Genomic DNA, 12,393 nt, shown 5'->3' on the forward strand with positions numbered 1-12,393 from the left:
ACCGAATACCACAGGTGGCGTCACAAACATAAACTCTATTCACCAAATCCCTTTTAAACTTTCCCCTTTTACATGGGCCACGGACCAGGTCGCCACCATGACATCCCCCTGTGAACACTGGACCCGGTACAGGGTACCCCACGGCCCTGGCGGGCGACTCACTAGCAGCGCCCACTTGTGCTGTGTCAATCAAAATATGTCAAAGTGCTCTTTATGCAAATTGAAGGGGCATAAAGAAACACTGAGCCCCTGACCACAACAACAGTGCACTGAAGCATACAACTTTTTTTTTCTTTTTCTGCCAACTAAACTGCGAAAATCTATCATACAAGTATGGTTTTAATAGAGGCTAACTCGCCTACATGGGGAGACAGACTCCCTTTAACCCCTTACTGACCTCGGACGGGATAGTACGTCCGAGGTCAGATCCCCCGCTTTGATGCAGGGCTCCGCGGTGAGCCCGCATCAAAGCCGGGACATGTCAGCTGTTTTGAACAGCTGACATGTGCCCGCAATAGCGGCGGGTGAAATCGCGATTCACCTGCCGCTATTAACTAGTTAAATGCCGCTGTCAAACGCAGACAGTGGCATTTAACGGGCGGCCGGAAATGAGCGCATCGCCGACCCCCGTCACATGATCGGAGGTTGGCAATGCTTCAGAATAGTAACCATAGAGGTCCTTGAGACCTCTATGGTTACTGATCGCCGGTAGCTGTGAGCGCCACCCTGTGGTCGGCGCTCACAGCACACCTGCATTTCTGCTACATAGCAGCGAACATCAGATCGCTGCTATGTAGCAGAGGTGATCGTGTTGTGCCTGCTTCCCATGGAGGCTATTGAAGCATGGCAAAAGTTAAAAAAAATGTGAAAAAATTCAAAATAAATCAATAAAAAAATAATCAAACCTACACATATTTGGTATCGCCGCGTTCAGAATCGCCCGATCTATCAATAAAAAAAAGCATTAACCTGATCGCTAAACGGCGTAACGAGAAAAAAATTTGAAACGCCAGAATTACGTTTTTTTGGTCGCCGCGACATTGCATTAAAATACAATAACGGGCGATCAAAAGAACGTATCTGCACCGAAATGGTATCATTAAAAACGCCAGCTCGGCACGCAAAAAATAAGCCCTCACCCGACCCCAGATCACGAAAAATGGAGATGCTACGGGTATCGGAAAATGGTGCAATTTTTTTTTATTTATTTTTTTAGCAAAGTTTGGAATTTTTTTTTCACCACTTAGACACCTAACATGACTAGGTTATTTTTTATCTATGAACTCGTACTGACCTGGAGAATCATAATGGCAGGTCAGTTTTAGCATTTAGTTAACCTAGCAAAGTGGTCTGCACTTTTTTTGCAATTTCACCACACTTGGAATATTTTTCCCGTTTTCTAGTACACGACATGGTAAAACCAATGATTTCGTTCAAAAATACAACTCGTCCCGCAAAAAATAAGCCCTCACATGGCCAAATTGATGGAAAAATAAAAAAGTTATGGCTCTGGGAAGGAGGGGAGCGAAAAATGAACACGGAAAAACGGAAAATCCCAAGGTCATGAAGGGGTTAATGATGCAGACAAGCGGCCATATTTCTCGCGGGGATCACATTGCAGTGCACGGACTGGCCCGCACCTCTCCTGACCACAGCGTGATGTATTTCCATAAGCAGCTGGAAGGCTACTGTATGTGCCCACCTTGCGGATTCATGTGTGCATTGTTTTTGCAAAATCCGCAGGTAAAACGCACTGCTTATTTCCTGCGTTTTTTGTGCAGATTCTACCTGCGGTTTTACACCTGCGGTTTCCTATTGAGGAACAGGTGTAAAACGCTGTGGAATCCGCACACAGAATTGACATGCTGCGGAAAATATAATGCAGCATTTCCTCTCGTGTTTTCCGCACCATGGGCACTGTGGATTTGGTTTTCCATAGGTTTACATGGTACTGTACTGGTACTGAGTCAAATCCGCAACATGTGCACATACCCTCAGGCTCAGTTCAGGCGATGTGCCGAGCTACTCCAAGGAGTGCAATGCAATCCTCGCATGAGAAATACAGCCATCTGTCTGCACCCTAAGGCCGGCGTCACACTGGCATATTGCATCGGATGCGATATGCTAATGACACTCGGCTCCTGCTCGCAGCAGAGCAAGAGCCAAGTGTCATGTGTTTGTGCTCCGATTCTCCCGCACGGAGGATCGGAGCACAGCTGCGGAGGAGGCGGAGAAATGAATTTCTCCATCTCCTCCATTGCAGGGGTCCGCTTATAACGCACATCACTCGGATGATATCCAAGTGATGTGCGTTGTCTCACTCGCACCCATAGGCTTATATGGGTGCGAGTGAGCCGATAGCATGCTGCAATTGTCTCGTACCGAGGAAAACGGCCGACAAAAAGTTGGCTGGAGGTAGCTGCCCCATAGCTTAACATTGGTCCGAGTACAATGCGATTTTTAATCGCATTGCACTCGGCCGTTTAAAACGCCAGTGTGACGCCGGCCTAAGCCTCACAATCATAACTTAAAGGGAATCTGTCAGCAGGTTTTGCCATGTAATCTGAGAGCAGCATGATGTAGGCGCTGAGACTCTGGTTCCAGTGATATGTTACGTAGGTTATTGGGTGCTGCAATATAATTTATATATTTTCTCTGCTACAGATCTAGCAGAACTCCGTTGTTGAGCTGTGTATAACCATATCCCCACCACACCTTTCTGTGTATATGACAGATAGCTGCTAATCAGTGCTGGGGGCATGGTAGGACTTATAGTCACAAGGCCAGTTGTACTGTAGTGATAATCTCCTGCAGATAAAACACTGACTATTGAAACAGCAAAAATACATCCCAGTAAGTGACACAACGCTGGAATCAGTCTCTCTGCCCCTACATTCCTGCTAACAGATTTCCTTTAAAACAATAAGGAGGAACATACTGCATAAGTAAAATTATGAGTAACATTATCCAGGACTGGGACAAGGTATTTCGGTGGCCCAGGCAGAAGAAGCCCCCCCAATGAACCCTCAGCCCCCAAGTAAAGCAATGGGTCAAAGACTAAGGTAACAGGACCCCTAAGGCCTCTTTCACACTTGCGTCGGTACGGGTCCGTTGCTAAGCGTCGGCGCGACGTACTGACGCACGTTGTGAAATTTCGGCACAACGTGGGCAGCGGATGCAGTTTTTGAACGCATCCGCTGCCCATTGTAAAGTGAGGGGGGCGGAGTTCCGGCTGCGCATGCGTGGTAGGAAATGGCAGACCCGACATACGAAAAAACGTTCAAGGGTCCGCCAAAACACGACGCATCCAGTGCACGACGGACGCAACGTATGGCCATACATCGCGATCCGTCGGCAATACAAGTCTATGGGCAAAAAACACATCCTGCGGGCACATTTGCAGGATCCGTTTTTTACCCAAAACGACGGATTGCGACAGATTCCAAAAAACGCTAGTGTGAAAGTAGCCTAACACACCCCCTCTGCTCCTCCGATGGGTTAGGCCCCTTTCACACATCAGTTTTTTGCCATCAGTCGCAATCCGTCAAATTTTGAAAAAAATGGAGGCGACGGATCCGTTTTTTTGACGGATCCGACTAGGGGGGCTGGCTAAAGAATCCTAAAAAAATCGGAGCATGCTCAGTTAAAAAAAATGGATCCAGTGTCCATAGACTTCCATTCTAACGACAGACGGCGACGAATCCGTTGCTGTTCGTTTTTTTGACAGAGACAAAAACGTTACTTTGTTGTCTAAGGCCGCCGAACAAACAATTTTCAACAGATGCGGCGAATGGCGGTGAAACGTGAGGCCATCCGTCGCAATCCGTAGCTAATACAAGTCTTTGAGGAAAAAAACGGATCCGGCAGCATTAGTCGCTGGATCCGTTTTTTCAAAATTTTACGGATTGCGACTGATGGCAAAAAACTGATGTGTGAAAGGTGCCTTAGGTAACAAGCTCTGACGACCACTTCCACTAGAATTACCTTTTTCACCAAAAAATACCAGCAAAAGTTAAAAAAAAAGTTATGTACTTTAGGGGTGAGGCTTAACAGGAAGTATATTTTCAAAGTTAGACAAAAAATCATTAATTGATTGTGGACCATTTACACAATACAAGGTAAATAATTATATTCATCCCTGACGGCCTATATTTTTAAATGTCACACCCAAGGACCATTATGGAAGCTAGTATAACTTAACTATAATGGAGACTGTGTGGTTTCAATTAAAGGGAACCTGTCACCTGAATTTGGTGGGACCAGTTTTGGGTCATATAGGCGGGGTTTTCGGGTGTTTGATTCACCCTTTCCTTACCCGCTGGCTGCATGCTGGCCGCAATATTGGATTGAAGTTCATTCTCTGTCCTCCGGAGTACACGCCAGCGCAAGGCAAGATTGCGTACAAGACCGTATAATACGGATCCGTAAAATACGGCAGATAGGAGCAGGGCCATAGAGAATCATGGTACCATATGCAATCCGTATTTTCTGCACCTCTCATACGTCCGTAAAACACGCCAGTGTGACGCCGCCCTTAGAAATGACTTCTGTCCTCCCTAGCAAACACTGGAGCCATCAGGTCACAAACTGCAGAAGGAGACGAGAGCAGTGCAGAGAACAGAAGACGACCACTGGTAAGTATATTACAAGGGACAGAAAACTTAAATTAGTGATACAATGCCAGGGGTGAAAAAAAATGGTGGGGCTTTAAAAAAAATGCAATAAAAAATCCCAATTAATCTTAATTAGCCACTTGGTGCAAAAATGCTGCAGAGAACCTTCAGAATCAAAAATGCACCAAATGCTCATCGTGGGAAAATAGCTTAAGGCTACAGTCACATACTTAATGTACACATCCCGTGCTGTCTTCTGACCCACAGTTTCATTGATCCATGCAGACATCTGTTTTAAAAATAGAGACTCAGAATATGTCATATTCTCATGTATTTTGCAAATCAAACTTGGCCGTTAAGGGGAACCTGTCAGATCAGATAACGCTGCCGACATGAAGATGCAATGTGCCTGGCCGCCATACTATAAGTGTGCCACCTGGATGAAAATGAGCTGTATTCCTCCTGGGACCCGACTGCTTTCAGCCATACCATACAGATGTGCCAGCCCTGCTACAATCACCAAATAGCTGAAGTTGCCAAATAATATTGACAATTGATCATTTAGTTCTGGGCGTTTGCTGTATAATAAATACATATAAATTAAATGTATTGTAAAACGTTGCCTTAGCAAAGTTCAATTTGTTTTTACAAAAAGAAAAATGTTTCATACCTCTGCTTTGGAGTAAAAATAGGTACTTTTTTTTTTTTCAGGATTTTTATGATTACATTTGCAGGAAAAACAATTCTTTTTTTATAGGGCAAAAATTGCAGCAGAAATTCACTGGATGTACCATATTGTTAGAAAATAGTTCACAGTGCAAACAGTAAATGTGTTGAATATAGTGATGAGTAGAGTTGAGCGACTTTTACTTTTTTCAGATCGAGTCGGGTTTCGCGAAACCCGAATTTGTCAAAAGTCAGGTCGGGTGAAATCGGCTGATTATTGCGAAAAGTCTGGGGCCGACTGAAACACGAAACCCAATGCAAGTCAATGGGGAATCAAAGTCGGCAGTGAGTGGAGGACAGGAAAACACCTACAGTGCCCATTTTAATGCCAAAAACATCAATTCTTACTACTTAAGCTTGTCAATCTTAATTTACTTTATAATAATAGTTAGGCATTGAAAACTGGGGGTCATTTGGCTAAAGTTGTGGGGGGTAGGGCTGGCTCAAGATTTTCGTGGGCCCAGGAAACGCGGAATACGTCACGGCGGTGGAGCAGGGAGAGGTAAGTATTTCAACTTTGCAAGTGCTGTGATCCTGAGCAAGCAGGGGGGGGCCACTCGTTCGTAGGAAGGTGCAGATGAAAGTGCAGGTTCCTTCATCAGGTGGGGGGCATACTCGTTGGCGACGTCACTGGCACAGGGCCCCTCATAGTACGGCGGTGTGTTTGACGGCGGGCGGCGCCTCCCACTGGCAGAGACACTTTTGCGTACTATGAGGGGCCCTGTGCCAGTGACGTCGCCAACGAGTATGCCCCCCACCTGATGAAGGAACCTGCACTTTCATCTGCACCTTCCTCTTTGTCCCCGTGTAAGATGGTATAGTATGCGGGAAGGGGAACCTGACTTTCAGCAGGGTCAGATTCTGGCTGTGTAGAGTGCAAGGGGAATGTAGTGGTCTGGGTCAATTTACCAGCAGACTCATCTAGCAGTGGCTGGGCAATGGGCAGGATGAGGAGGAAACACAGTTAGTAGGCCCAAATAATAAAGTAGGCTAAATGCAGTTCAAATGTGGTAACAGGACTAAACAGGCGGCATTGCTTTGTTCAGTGGAGGAAAACTGTAATGAGTGGCAGACATAGTTTGTAGGCCCAAATAATAAAGTAGGCTAAATGCAGTTCAAATTTGGTAACAGGACTAAACAGGCGGCATTGCTTTGTTCAGTGGAGGAAAACTGTAATGAGTGGCAGACAGTTAGTAGGCCCAAATAATAAAGTTGGCTAAATGCAGTTCAAATGTGGTAACAGGACTAAACAGGCGGCATTGCTTTGTTCAGTGGAGGAAAACTGTAATAAGTGGCAGACATAGTTAGTAGGCCCAATTAATAAAGTGGACTAAATGTCTGCCAAAAAATTGTTCATAAATAAACAGGTGGCATAGCTAGGTACAGGGGAGGGCTCCTCTGCTGAGTAGCAGACAGTGGTAGTAGGCGCAAAGTATTAACTGGTCTAAATGGAGGCCAGCGCCCCTGTATATTTTAACTATCATCTATCATTTCAACAAATTTGTATTGGCAGTGCCATTGAAGGATTTAACAGCACAGACTACACAGTGGTGGAGCAGGGAGAGGTAAGTATTGCAAGTGTTAGAGCACTGTTCGAGCTGGGGGGAACACTCTCTCGTGGGCGGCGGTACTGGTGGATCGCCCCCAGAGTAGGGCAATGGGGTACGCGGTACTGGGTCCTTCAGTTCGGGGAATGTCACGGTGGCCTGACCCGGTCCGTGGCCCTTTGAGGGACGTCCAATAAAAGGGAAAATTTGTATGGGATAATGTTCGTAACACCACCTGTGGTATTCGGTCAGGGTGACCGACGTTGTGGTGAGGGGTCCGCTGGGGCGATGTTATGGCAGCTAGATGGTATACCTTCCCACAGGTGAAGTGTGTCCCCAGGGCTTCCCAGAAGTGTCGATGGTGATGGTGGACGATGTAAGGCGCAGAGAATAACGAGGACACAAGGTTGCAGTCTCTTTACCTTTACTGGAGGCTTCAGCATCCACAGTCCAGAGTACAGACCACAGGGTAGGTAGAGTCCAGCCGGTCTGAAGGCAAATCCAGGGTCCCCTATCCAGGTGTAAATCAGTAGCCTTCCTTCTAGCGCCTGTGTGTTGTAGTACCTCCCTGCTGAGCTTCTCGGTAAGGTCCTCACAACTCTTGTAGATGTTCTAGATGTTATTTCTTCCTCTCTGTCCCCCAGATGGTGTGGATAGGACAAACCCGTATGACTGATGGCCTGAGGCTTGTTTATAGGGACCCTAGAGACGCCCCGACCCTCACAAGTTGCCACCGTGTCTTCTTAGGTATTAAGGTCGGGCAGCCAACTTGGAATTGACTGTCCTGCCGGTCTCTGGAGCAAGGCTTGGAGACGGTTGCTCCCTCGGTGTTCCGGCCACCGGCTACGCACCTCAGAAGGAGGCAGCCTATTTCAAGGCAGAACTCCTTTTGGTGATATCTCCTTGTGCTATGACTTCGTTTCTCACCCTCTACAACACAATTCTCTTCGTGTCCTTTCTTAGGATGCTGCTGCACATTGGGCAGGCGCAGCTCTGTGTCTTTCTGTCTTGCTAGGCCTCTTTCCCCCGTGTCTGCCTGAAAGGTGTTGCCTGGGCAAAGCCCAGTCAGCTTCTCTCTAACTTTCTATCCAGCCCACCAGTTTTACCCTTCTGTGAGGAGTGCCCTAGTAGATAGGAGCAAGGCTCCCCCTGGTGGTCTGTAGTGTGAAGTGTGGTGTATGGTTTGTGATACCTGGTAGGAAGATCTGCTTTATTGCCATCAGACGTAATATCACTCCCCCTGGTGGAAGAATGATATCACTGCAACGACCAGGACTCTGGGGCGCTGCACTGGCACAGGGCCCCTCATATTACGACGGTGTGTCTGACGTTGGTTGTGCACCACCACCATCAGAGACACTTCATTGTACTATGAGGGACCCTGTGCCAGTGCCGTCGCGCAAGAGTGGGCCCACCCACCAGTCCAGGCAAACGTTACTCGCACGGGTGCTTGCGCCAGGTGGTGACCATGGTCCTGTGGGGGGAGTCAGCCCATTTATGGAGGTATAAAAATGGCCTATGGTGGACATTCAGCAGCTGCAAATGGAGGAAATGGAGAAGTCAGTAAGAGGAGGCGAAAAGCAAGACATTTTCAGGCAAGCTACGTGTCAGCAGGGGAAGGTGGGGCAAAATAATTTGAAATCCATGATTGGTTCATTTTAATGAAGGTTAGATCATCAACATTCTGGGTAGCCAGACGAGTCATTTTTTCGGTCAGTATTGAACCAGCAGCACTGAAGACTCTTTCTGATAGCACACCAGCAGCAGGGCAAGAGGCTTTTAAAGCTGTTTTCCTACTCCCAGATAAGGGAGCCTTCGAGGCCTTGTGTAGCCAGACGATGACGCTAGCTCAACACCTCCAGCCTTAGGTGCTATTGTGCTTTTGCCACTACCACGAGATGCACCACGACCACCATCAGTACCAGCTGGCAACCACCGCCCACGGCCTCTTCCACCAGACTTCCTCATTTTTTGGAAAATCTAACCAAAATAACAACCGTTATATGGTACTGTAAAACAAGGTAAAAGGTGTATATAAACTTGTTGAGAATTTAAATCTCCCTTTTTTTTTGGGGGGGGGGGAGACTGAACCAAAACTCAGGCCCAGTGTATAAAACAACACAATGTAAGTGGCAGAAAGTGGCTGGATGATATATGAAAAAATACAAGGACTGTAGTACAATTTCAATTTCCCTACAATGATCTCAGGACAAGTATGGCAGCAATAAAAAGGACTGCTGCACACAAAAGTGTGGACAAATAAACAAGATAACTGCAGAAAGGAGCAACAGGATTTTTGCTTTTAAAAAAGCAGTTGGTTTGCACAGCAGCGTACAAACAGCAATGCAGCTATCAGGGAGCCTTATAAGGCAGCCTAATAAGCTACAGAGCTGATGCACAAAAACATAGCCTCCACTGTCCGTGCAAAAACAAGGTGGTGTTGGACATTGGAAATCGCTACAGCACAAGCAGTTTGGGGGTTAATCTTCCCTCCCTAACTATATCCCTTCTGATGAAGCTGCAGCAACCTCTCCCTATTCTAAGATCGGCAGAAGTAAGATGGCGGTCGGCGTGCACGCCCCTTTATAGCCCCTGTGACGCAGTAGAAAGCAAGCCAATCACTGTCATGCCCTTCTCTAAGATGGTGGGGACCGAGACCTATGTCATCACGCTGCCCACACTCTGCGTCCTCCTTCATTGGCTGAGAAATGGAGCTGAAAGCGTCATATGAAACGCAACTTTGGCGCGCAGATCGCTGACCTCATGGCCGATCCCACACTAGGATCGGGTCGGGTTTCATGAAACCCGACTTTGCCGAAAGTCGGCGATTTTTGAATTTGTCCGATCCGTTTCGCTCAACCCTAGTGATGAGCGAACGTGCTAGGATGAGGTTATCTGAGCATGCTCAGGCGCTAACCGAGTGACTTCGGCGAGCTCCAATAATGTTTGCGCCTCCTGTCTTGTGGCTGTTCGACAGTTGCAACACATTTGCTGATTGCCTAACAAACAAACTATTGAACAGCCGTGAGACATGCAGCCGCGGAGACCCGAACATATTATTCGAGCACATAGATATCACTCAACACATTAGCGCACTGGTATGACGCCTTATCCAAGCACGTTCTTTCATCACTAGTTGTATATAAATAATACACCAGCAGGGGGCAATAATGAGTTGAAGTAAAGCAAAGCATCTAAAAGTTACCTGCCAAGCTTTATTCATGCTTTCCTAGCAGTAACTGGAGGTTTGCTCACTTATCCAGCACCATTAGTTCCACAGTGCTTTACAGACATTATTGGCACTGTCCACATTGGGGAATCACAATTTAGATTCCCTATCAATACAATTTTTGGAGTGTGGGAGAAAACCCACGCACACATGTGGAGAACATACAAACTCCTTGCAGGTTTTGTACTTGGTGGGATTTGAACCCAAGACCCCCAGCACTGCACGGCTGCAGTGCTAACCACTGAGCCACATTGCTGCCGATAGATGATAGACCTCCTGAGGTAAAGCAGAGAGCATCTTTTTTACTTACATTTTCTGATAGATAGCATTGGCTGCAGCCAATCACTGGGCTCGATGATCTAGCGCAGTATGCAGTTTGCGGAGCCAGTGATTGGCTGCAGTGCTCACATGCTGTAGACAGGTTGTAACCACTGCAGCCTATTCACAAAGACCAGTGTCGGGCAGCAGAGAGACATTTAGAATTAATAGTATAACATTTTCGCAATGAATGAATGTCATAATGTGAATATTTCTTTACAAGCTGAACTGTATTGAATCCCTCTGGTTTGTCTGGCCGCGGTGCCTTTCCCTGACCTCACTGTTTAGTTTTCAGTGTCCTATCCCACAGTGACATCATTCAGGCCCAGCTGGAAGTTGAAATGAAATCCTTTGTGCTTCAGCCTGAACCCAAGCTCAGTACATGCCATCCGAATGGTGCAATCAGGCCGGCTAATATGGCCACACATAGCTCCCTCCGTCTGCTAGAGAGGGAGAGATAGAAATCTGTATACACAGGAATGCCTACTTTCTATAATGCTACACATGAGATAAAAAAAAAATCAGGAAACTGGTCTTAAAGGGATTGTCAGAACCGATAAGTCTTCAGTCACTCTGTGTGACTGCAGACTATGAATCCCCCAAGTACACGCACTGTGCACTGCGGGGATTCGCCAGTTTCAGCTCCGGGAACCGAGAGTATGTATGAGTTATACAAACCCTGGCTGGTGGGCACTGCCCCGCTCTCCATACGCTTGTATGGAGTGAGGCCGCGCCCTTTAGTCGGATACACACACTGGCCATCCATGTCACTGGTTGGGACGTGGCCTTGGCTCGATACAAGTGTATGGATGACGCTGCGCCCACTGGCCGGGGGTATGTATAACGCATTCATACTCTACATTCCCGGGTCTTAAACCGGCGAATTCCCACAGCGCACGCACTGTGTGACTGCAAACTTATCGGTTTTGACCAGACAACCCCTTTAAAGAGCTTTCTCAGTATAATAAAACCATGTAATAATAAAACCATCACAAGTACAAATGTGTAATAATTGAAATTGTTGTTGGGCTATATTGAGTACAGTGGTAGAGTGGTAGCAGATGCCCCTGGGCTTTGGTGACTGAGGGGACTCTACCACATAAGACACCAGTACAATAAAGGGTACATTGCATTATAGTCTAGGAGCTTTAAGTTATGCCTCAACTAATATGGGTACTAGTTTAACAGGGGCGTACATAGAGATTGCGAGCCCCATAGCAGAAGTCCTAACTGGGTTCCACATCCCCCCAAAATATTCTATAGAGTAAGTGGGCTCATAACTCCCAACTTTTAGAAACAGGGCAAGAGACATGTATTGGGGCACCTTCACAGTAAATATGCTCCTACTGAAGCCAACAAGTACTCTCATCTAGTAAAATACCAAGTTGATGACCCCCATAGAATATGATGCTCCCAGACACACAAACACATACACGATGATATAATCACAGTGAATCCCCTCACATAGTTTGCCCCAACACCCAGAATATGATGCTCCCACTGTGCCCTGACACCCAAAGTACAATATGCCCCTAACAAACACACACGCGCGCACACACACACGCACGCGTGCGCGCGCGCGCACGCACGCACGCACACACACACACACACTGTCATAAATGTATTGGATCACTTCCTGAACCTCCTGCTGTGTGCAGGTAATACACTTACCCCCCCTGAAGAAGCAAACCACGAAGCGCACATTGTGGTCTGCCGCTTCCACGTCCTGCAGCAGGTTGTTCACTGGGTTATCAGCTATTTGCATTCTGCCTTATCGGTTCCCCTAAAAACCAGGGGTGATCCACATTAGGACTCTGCTATACTTGTTAGCTGTCATTACTGTATTAATCATGTATTTATTAATTATTTTTTTTTACAGCTGGAGTTAATTATTCATTATCAGGTCTTTTTTTTATCATATTTGATTGGTTGTTACATCTAGCTGTATTTTATATGTATA

Source organism: Ranitomeya variabilis, chromosome 2 (assembly GCF_051348905.1).
Source record: "Ranitomeya variabilis isolate aRanVar5 chromosome 2, aRanVar5.hap1, whole genome shotgun sequence".
NCBI lineage: Eukaryota > Metazoa > Chordata > Amphibia > Anura > Dendrobatidae > Ranitomeya > Ranitomeya variabilis.